The sequence below is a fragment of the Sciurus carolinensis genome (assembly GCF_902686445.1).
Source record: "Sciurus carolinensis chromosome 19 unlocalized genomic scaffold, mSciCar1.2 SUPER_34, whole genome shotgun sequence".
NCBI classification, from domain to species: domain Eukaryota; kingdom Metazoa; phylum Chordata; class Mammalia; order Rodentia; family Sciuridae; genus Sciurus; species Sciurus carolinensis.
Genome location: NW_025920112.1, coordinates 3,266,155 through 3,276,786, shown reverse-complemented (window position 1 = coordinate 3,276,786; position 10,632 = coordinate 3,266,155).

Sequence of the window (10,632 nt, the reverse complement as noted above, 5' to 3'; positions counted from 1 at the left end):
ATCAAGAATATAAGCAACAATAGGTGTTGGCGAGGATGTGGTGAAAAAGGAACACTCATACATTGCTGGTGGGGTTGCAAATTAGTGCAGCCACTCTGGAAAGCAGTGTGGAGATTCCTCAGAAAGCTTGGAATGGAAACACCATTTGACCCAGCTATCCCACTCCTTGGCCTATACCCAAAGGACTTAAAATCAGCATACTACAGAGATACAGCCACATCAATGTTCATTGCTGCTCAATTCACCATAGCCAGATTGTGGAACCAACCTAGATGCCCTTCAGTTGATGAATGGATAAAGAAACTGTGGCATATTTATACAATGGAATATTACTCCACAATGAAGAATGATAAAATTATGGCATTTGTAGGCAAATGGACGAAATTGGAGAATATCATGCTAAGTGAGATAAGCCAATCTCAAAAAACTAAAGGACGAATGATCTCGCTGATAAGCAGATGAGGACATATAATGGGGGGTGGGAGGGGTTAGCATTAGGTTTAGGGTGAGGTTTAGGGTTAGGGATAAGGAGAGCGGTAAGAATGAAGGAAAGAAGGACTGTATAGAGGGAAAAGAGGGGTGGGAGGGGTGGGGGGGAAGGGAAAAAAAATAAACATCATTGCCCTATGTAAACGTATGATTACACAAATGGTATGCCTTGACTCTATGTACAAATAGAGAAACAACATGTATCCCATTTGTATACAATTAAAAAAAAATAAATATATATATAAAAAAAGGCTGTTTACTAATATAAAGGAGATCTTTTCACAAACTCCTATTACTTGAACCTTCTAACTAAAGGAGAGAAGAAAAATATATATACTTAAAACATTAATTTCTCATTCTAACAAAACAATTTCTTATGCCTATTGAATTTATATTACGAAAAAAGGCTAATTTCAAAGACATTATGGTTTTACGATTGGAGAAACAATAACTGTTATTTTAAAATGCCATCTTGCATTCCAAATTTAAAATTTCTCATTAAAAGCCAAATTTGATTAATATAAAAACATCAATGGCTATACTTTAATTAACCATGGTAATTAGTACTTATTATGTTAATTATACCCTTGCTTTCCAGATAAAGAAATCATTGAAATATTAGATTTACAGTGACATGTTATTAAGCAGATGCTCCCCAAACTAAAGCTTTTTCATTACTGGTCTCTTGCCAACTTCTATCATGATAACAAATTAATGAAAAATTATTTATATTATAATATTTTAAAATTAAGTAAACATAAGTTATACAGTTTTTATATTACTTTCTTCACTAAGAAGTAAACTTAGCTATATTTTTAAATGATATTGAGGAGTCAGTGGCTTATTTAAAGTCTCACATTTTGGGATATGTATTTTGACACACTCCCCCAAGAGGTGAGGAAAGCTGTTGGCTTGTTCATTTCATGTTTTCAGATGTGATATTAGATTATGCTGCTTAGTTCATATTAATCCAAAGAATTTTATATGGAAGTTTTATAAAATAATATTCAGATAAAGTGACTAAAGATGGCTTCAAGTTTAAGGTACTTTCCCTAGATTTAGTCAAGAGATCCACTTAAGAAAAACTATGCATAAAAAATTTTTGAACATTCTAAAAACTATTATTAACATGTACTGAAATTTCTAAACTGTTTTCCATATATAAGCTCAGATATATACATATTTTGTACATACAGAATAATATTGTTCATTTTAAAGCTTATAACATTGTTTTAGATTGCACATAATTAGTATTATTTTACAACATTACTTTTAATGCCACTGGATTTGATATTTGTGGACACACCTATGTTTTCCTCAGATGGGCACAAAAGACTACAACACCTAACTGGGAAAAATTCAAGTTAATAACTCACAAACAATTAGGCAATGAATCTTCTGACTCAACAGATAGGTAGTACATAAGCAGACACACCACAGATTAGAGGGGGGGTCCCCAGAATTGAATGAGAGCTGAGCTGGTGAGGTCACTGCTTCCACACTTAGGGAGACATTCAGGTGAAGCTGAAGATTGGTGGGAATCTTCTAAATGTCTGAAATTTTCATGAAATTTCATCTATGACCATTCAAGAAATTTTTCACCATGGCATTGATTATTATAAATAGTTCTAATGTCAATTTTATGTTACTTTTCTTTTTGAATTGATATGTTTCCATATTATTGGATATTTCACCATTCAACCATTTTATTGTATTTCTTCTAATATTTTAAAGAATAAACTGGAATAGTTTTCTATCTTTGTTGCCTAGCTAAGTTTTAACTTGCTTTCCTTGGTCCACTTTTCAATCTTGCATAACCTGCTGCTGCCCCATATTCACCCCACCCATCTTTTCCTTTCTTTAACCTATGTTTTCTTTTCTCTTTCTGATTTTCCTTTTCCTGATTTTTCTTTCCTGCTTCTTCCAGTTCCTCTATAATTTAAGAGTAAATTTACTATCATAATAAATACTTTATCAACACATTATAAAACATCACAACAAATTTATACCCATCTAGAGGAAACAGAACATTTTTAACAGGTAACTCTCCTCATCAAGGCTTATTAGTAAATGGCTTTTCTCTGAAATGATTGTAGTTAACAGCATTTAATACCTTCTGTCACAGTGATAATAATACTGGGAATAGCAGAGGATATTCATTAAGTGAGAAACTCAATACCTGGATATCCACCAGGACCAGGGTGCTTAAGAGAAAGAAACTCATTAAATAGCCCATTATATGAAAGTTGAAGTAATAATACTCTATGTAGATGGGTGGACATACACACAATATGAAAAACAAAGGAAGTGAACACCCCACACAGCCTACACATCACCAATTGATCCCATTGCCACGACAGTGGAGGAAATGTCATAGAGAGAATGTAGCAAGTTCAGTTAAATGCTCAATGGACTAAACAAAGCTGTAAGAGCAAATGTAGAAAACACAGGAAGGGAAAGATATTTTCATTAAAGGAACATAATTCTAAAAACAAACAAACAAAAAAAACCAGATATCCTGGTAATGAAAGACTCAACAAATCAAATTAAAATTCAGTTGAAAGCATCACCAATAATTTATACCACTTAAAAGACAGATTTGAAGTCATGAATACAACATATATAATCTTGAAAATAAAAGGAAAAGAAAAGAAAATATATGAAAACCATGACCTGATTTTTCAAATATCTTGTAAAGCATTAAGGTACCAAATCCTAGAATCACTGGGGTAGATGATGTTCTGAAATACAAACTAAAAGAATGCACAACAGTCTTTATGAAATAACATCAGATAATTTTTCAATCTTTACTAAGTCTGTGGAAATCCACTTATAAGAAAAATTTAGAACCCCAAAGAGGCGAGATCACAACAGATCTTCTCTAAGACACATTATAATTATAAGCTCTAATGTACAAAATAAATATAGAATTTGAAAAGTCTGGAAAACATCAAGTCAATTAGGAGTTAGTGTGATTTCTCAGCCTAACTCACATAAACCAGCAGTTATTGGAAGAGTATATCCTATCATCTCAAAAGGTGAATAGGTGCCAACCAAGATTACTATATCCAGCATAATAATTCTTTAAAGTTGAAATAGACTTCCAGGTCAAGCAGAAACTAAAGAAATTCATAACCATAAAATTCTACTACAACACACAATTCAATATAGTATTTAATGCAGAATAAATGAGGAGTAAATTCAGAACCAGCATTTAGATGAATGTCACAAGGAAAAAATAAAGTCAATTAAACTAGAATCAAGTCTGAACTACGAACTAAGTACTAAAAATAAATCAAAATATCAGAAAATAAAAGTCATCTTTTGGGCCTAGGGATATAGCTTAGTTGGTAGACTGCTTGCCTCGTAGGTTCAATTCCCAGCACTGCAAAAAAAAAAAAAAAAAAAAAAAGTCATCTTTTTTATTATGCTGAATGTACATGGTCTAAATTCTTCAATGAAAGGGCAGAGAATGGAAGTATGAATTTAAAAAACACAAACATAGAACCAACCTTTGTTCTAATAACAGAGTCATCTTTTATGCAAAAATATTTATAAGGTGAAGTTGAAAGAATGGGAAAATAGACAATGGAAATGAAGATAAAAAAACAAGGAGTGGTGGGTATTCTCATGTCTGACAGGTTGACTTCAAACTGAAAGTACTTAGAAGGGACAGAAGGCCCTTTCATACTGGTTAAGGAAATCATCCAACAAAGTATAATGATTGTAAATATTTATACCCCAAACATCCATGCAACTACATATGAAAAATCTTTCTAAATATGAAAAATCAAAGAAACCACAATACTGGGTGGTTTCAGCACACTTCTCTTACAATTAGATACATCATCCAGACATAAAATAAGATTCTTCAAAACTAAAAAGCATTATTAATGAAAGGACCTAAGAGATATCAATCAAATATTTCAACCATTGACAAATTCACTTAATTCGGTAAGTCCTTGCATTCTATCAGATCAGAATTGAACAACATTAAAAAAAAAAGATAAAAAGCAGAAACTACTAAGACACTTGAAGATTACATAATAGACTTTTGAGTGGACAAAGGATCATAAAACAAATCAAAGGAGAAATTTAAAAAATTATTTTAAAGAAATGAGAGGAGGGAAAAACATACCAAATATTGAGAAATATGAAGGCAATTGTGAAAGGAAATTTCATAGTTTTGAGTTTCTACATGAAAAAATAGAAAGTTTTGGCTAACATTTTCTATTTTCTCTATTTCCATAGCCTTTCTTTTATTAATTTATTTATTTTGATTCATTGTACACAAATAGGGTTCAACTGTTTTTTCTCTGGTTGTGCATGAAGTAGAGTCGCACCATTTGTGTAATTTTACATGTACATAGGGTAATGACGTTTGTTCCATAGCCCTTTGACAGCAAATAGATCCACCTCTAAAAGAATGAAACATTTCTTTCAGAATTCCTAACAACTTTTCAAAGCTGACCTTGGTCCACAACTTATAGCATTCTCCTTTCTCCAAGAGAACAGACTTGACCAGAGATTGCTAACTTCCTCCTCCAAGGTCCCTGACTCACTCTTTTAATACAAGCAAATCCAAATCCTTTTAGGTTGCACTGGGCCTGGTGGTAATGTGTTCCTCACTTATAAGTGTCACTTGATCTCCCTGATGATGCCATCTACACATCAGGTTGTCCCACAAAAAGGCTCTAAATACACGGGCACTCTCAGCAACTTCAGAGACTCCTGCAAGCAGAATCTTTCACAACTTCTCTTCATGATAAGGGATTTGTGGCCACCTGGGATGGTCCTCAATTAGTCAGGGCTCCCAGAGCAGAAAACTACCTATACCTCATATTCCTGCTATATACTTAATTTGATCCATATATTTACTTTATAGTGAATTTGTTAGTTCTACAGAGTTCTTACATTGCAAACCATGCCTGAGAATCCAAAGAAGGTAAATGTATAATGAACAGCCTCATCCACTCATCACACATTATATAAAAACTTGATTTATATATATTCTGAGAATTTCACAAGCATTTGCAAAATTATAATGAGAGTTGGAATTTAAGTCTGCTGCAAATCTTCAAAATTTCCAGTACACTCTACCATTTAATAAAACCTCCTTGTATCCATCTAAGTTCATTCTGAAACAACACAATCTAATAAAATTTGTCAGCAAAATGCTTACTTTAAGGAAAATATGTGGCCCAAGGTCCAAGAGATTACTTGTTAAGGTTTTTGGCTCCCAAATCATGTCTTCAGTATAAACAAGAATCTTATTTTCTCATTTAATCATTCTACCTCCTCCCAAGTGGCTAACATACTCACCAAAATACATCTGAAGGTGAGCATCCACCTCCCACCTTGAATACCAACACTTTTGTCCAGATAAAGTACACGGGTCCTGTCAAGAGATACTGTGGAGATACTGTCAGGAGATACTCCTGCTGGAAGTGTGATTCCTGCACTGAGGTACTCACCAAGACTGAACTTCTACAGAGAATGCCCCCACCCTAGGACAGTTGCAATTACACATGGGCTTCATTCTGGCTGGTAGCAAACCCTAACTCCTGCCTTTGTTGAATTAATTTATTACAGAGAAACTCAGACTCTGCATCAAGTGATCACACATCTTTAGACAATATTTATACTGAATCAAAGGTATAAAACTAGGAAATTGCCAGACTGTCTCTGTAGATGGAAATAAACATTCCAGTAATCCTGGGAAGCTTCCACAAGTCCCTTTTAAGACTAAATACCACTGGATAACTTAAGTTGAAATTATTAAAAACAAAAGCACCAGATCTCTGTCTTTTCACCTGCCTTTACAAATGAACACTACTAAGGACACACAAAAGGCTGGTAATAGAAGTAGCAGGGACAATCATCCCATCTTCTAAATGTTTACTACATGAAATATTTGGACACAAGTATGTGAAGTTATCATGACCACAAGATCCATGGCACTTGGATGAGTTGTAAGGATTTGTTCATGATGCTCTGAATTTTTAAGGACAGGTCAGTGACTACATTAGCCTGAGCAGAAGGCCCTCTCACCACAGCATGTACTGTAAAATTAAGAACTTATTGGAGGCTTTAGCAGCTCCTGATGTAGAGTGCACAGCATGCACTGACATTTGTGTTCAAAGGCTATTTGGTGCCACTCTAGGGATTGGAAAATTCAGGAGGAGACATTGTACAATTCTCATGAATATTTACCTTACCAAGTAATATGCTGTCAAAAAAGTTATTTCAAGTCAAACCAAAAAACGCTTTAAGGTGGAACACCAAAATACGGACTCTCCAAATTAAAAAAAAAAAACAAAAAACTACTAAAAGATACAAGATCATTCCTATTCCAAGCCTTTTTCTACTTGGTGGACCCAAGTGTGTTGAATTTAATTTGTACTTTCTTGAGACTACAACCAAAATCTTAAATGATAAATGATACCATGCACAGTTGATATGAACACAGTTCTTCTGTGGGCAGGTTCCAGGATGTGTAATGCACTATGGTCCTCTGCAGAGGTTTCCTAGGATAGGTCACAGGACAGGTTTACAAAGACTGTTTTAACCTTCACTCTCTCAGCAGATCAGGGCCCAGCTGACTGACTTTCTGCAGGGTCTCTGCTGGGAATTCAGCATTGCTGGTTTCAAGGTCCCGCAGGCACATGGGAGCTGCAACCTCCTTTTTCAGCAGTCAGTCATGACCCACTAAAGTCCACAGTTGGTGCAGCAGCCTGGAGGTGCTCAGTCTCATGAAGGAACAGGACTCATGCTCTCCAGTGTTCATCCTGGGCTTCAGGGATTCTGGGTGTTGCTGTGGCCTTCTGGGGGTCCTCAGGTGCTCTCTTGTGGTTGGCCTGCCCAGGAGGCCTGGACACTGTTGGCCACTGACTGCGGTTTTGGGGCCTCTTAAGGACTGTGGAGCAAGAGGCACAGCACCTGCACCAGTTGACCCTCAGGACCTGAGGGTCACATGCATCACCACGTGGTCTGGCCTGTGTTTTCTGGTCATTGGGTGTCCTCTCTTCACTCACCTGTGCTGCCTGAACTGGTACTCCACTCCACTCTCTCCAATCACCTTCCTCCTTCCTCTCAGCCTTGCTGCCACATGGATCTTAGCCCCACTGCAAGCCCTGCTGTACCTTGTGCTCTGTACCTACTACCCCTCTTCTCCCTCTTGGCATGAATGCTGTCCAGGCTCTATGGCTCCCTCTCTACCATGGCCTTGGCCTCCTGGACCCATGGGTGCAATCACCTGGAGCTCAGAGGAGGAAAGTTTTGCTCAGGGTTGACTAGGTCAGGGAGAGGCCCATGCTTTGCAGTCTTGGAAAGCTCTGCTCTGGTTTCGCCCAGGGTTGCCTGCAGGAAGGAGCAAGGCCACCTCCAGCAGAGAGAGGAAGCCAGGCCTGCTGCACACTGTTAAACCAAGACTTCATGTCTCCACCTGGGATCTTTCACAGTGGAGACGTCATTAGTGATGGAGGACAGATGAGTTTGAGCCCCTAGTAATATTCAGGGAGTATGGTTATTGCCTGCAAGTCCAGAGGGGCTATCACCTAAAATTCTTTGGACACAAGTCTGGAAATTCTTTGATCTTAAAACCAGTAGTGGGAGGGGGGCTTTGAGATTTACATTTCTAGTATGAATCTGCATAATAGTATACATAGTAGAAAGCCCTTTTTGTCCCATTTTTAGGATAACTCAGAAGTCTTTCAAGTTTTACCACAAAAGCAAAAATAGTATCAAGTCTGTGGCCAAACTTTGCCTTTGTAGGAAGAGCAACAGAATAAGAAGTTCTAAACAATGAGTACTTTGTAGAAACATCTGCTGAAATTCTGTCAATAACAACAATTATGGTGAGGATCTCTTGAAAAGCTTAATTAAAATTCTTTGGTGGACTAGGGGGAGACACTATATTAGGCATCAGTCTGTGTCTTCCTTTTACACTGCTGTTGGTCACAGCCTTGGTATTAAGAATATCACCACATGTTCTCATATGGGGTACTGAAGTAATTTCCCTCCACCCTGTAGTTGTTAATCCCTGTACTCTGTTATCTGAAATTTCAGTTGCTGCTTGTTTTACTATGTTAGATAAAGATACCTTTTTCTGTGTACCCCTAGACTTTCAATCACAATACCTGTTTGCCTTTGAGGAACCAGATAGTGAATCTCAACTAACGTGGACAGTGTTTCCTCAAGGATTTGGAAAACTGTTCAGAAAATCTGTAGCTAAAGACTTAACAAAATTCAGAGATAAAACATTTGTAATTGTTCTCCAATATGTTGATGACATCTTTTATGTGCTACCACACAGGAGATATATCAAGGCAATTACAGAGCTCCTAAATGTTTTAGCTGATAGGGATTATAACATATCAAAGAAAAAAGCTTAATTATACCATCAACAGGTTCAATACATAGGATTGCTACTGTCTCAAGAAACCCACAAATTAGGACAGGTAAAATAACCACTATAGGACAATATCCTCTGCCCTAGAACATAGGGCAACTCAGGTTTCCTGGGGATAACTGGATGCTGCAGGCCTTGGATTCCTGGCTATAGGGAATTAGCTAAACCTCTTTCAGCCTTCTTAACAAATTCTATACTAAGGAACAACTTCCCTGATGTGAGAACAAAAAACATACTAAAAGTTTTTAAAATATCAAAAAGGGGCCTTACTTCAAACTCCTATCCTGAGCTTACCTAAGGTACAAAATTTAAACTGTCTGTCACTGAGAGAAAAATAACCCTGATAATATGCACCCAAAATTGCTGGATGAACCAGGTCTATAGTCAATGGCATATCTCAGTAAGGAGTTTAGCATTGTGCCTTCACTTTCAAAAGTAATGGAAAATAGGGGCTCAATTTTCTTTGACACCCAAACCTGTCCTGAAAGTACAGGCATCATTTTTGTGCTGGAACCAGTAATCTCTTTGAGCTCCTTACATATCTCTTGTGAAGGCTTACATTGAAATGTAAAGGATGACTGCATGCTCAGTAGGAGACAGTCTCAAACCCAAGAAAAAAAAAAGGACAAAGTTTCTTTTACCTGAACTCAAACTAATCTAAATGAGAAAGTAAATTGTATGGTGCTTTACTAAAATAATTAAAAGCTGTATCATTTTTCCAGGACTCTTCTTTATTTCTTTAAATCCTATACTTTTTGAGCTCATGACTTTTTTGATCAGTCCCATTTTTTATTCAACTGGAGTTGAAAATCTGTTACATTGCAATGGAGATTTACCTATAAAAAGATGTAAGGCCTTTGCTTTTGTGTTATGAGTTTATTGGGTTGTCTGTCCAGGTATGTGCATATAAATATCATGTACATATCTAAATTGACATAAATAATAAGCACTCATGAATTAAAATTTAAAAATGGATCCAGATACCTTTAATTCATGTGATTTTAACATTCAATTTAAATTGGGTAAACAAATGAAAGTAAAATATCGTTAAAATTACTTAGCACAAAAATCCATAGGTGGTCAAACTAATAAAATGTTGCTGTCTTTAAAATGTCTAATATTAGTTGTTTCTAGGAGTTTTCCTCAACAGGAAAGAGATGACAAATAATGTTCAATATAATTGTCAGATATCTTGGTTTTACAATAAAATAAGTAAATTACATTTGACATGTTTTGAATTACTCAAATGTGTTAGAGACATCTGATTAATTTACAAAGTTAAAACATTAACTATTAAATTACATCAAGTACTCCTAACTCCTTAAATTCTGTGGGATAACATATTTAAACATTATTGGTGTTCTCAGACATTGGTTATTTAGAAGGGTTTAAAATTTCTTTGTATCATCACTAAAAACAACATTACTAAGAGTTAAGTGCTACCAGGTACAAGGGATCCAAAAGTTTCAACTGTCTTTCAGTTATAGTACAAAAAATATTTCATTTTATTAAAATGGAGTAATTTTCCTAAATTCAGAAATTTTATAAGAATTGTTTCAAAATGTGCACAAAAAATGGCTCAATAGATAGGAAAGAGAAACATAAAAAGTTCTAGGTATGGAAATGTATTTAGTAGAAGAAAAAATATACTGGGTAGGAACATCTTTGATAAAATACACAAGGGTTTAAGGAAGTGCTAAGAAAGTCCATGTATAAATAAAGTGCAAATTTCA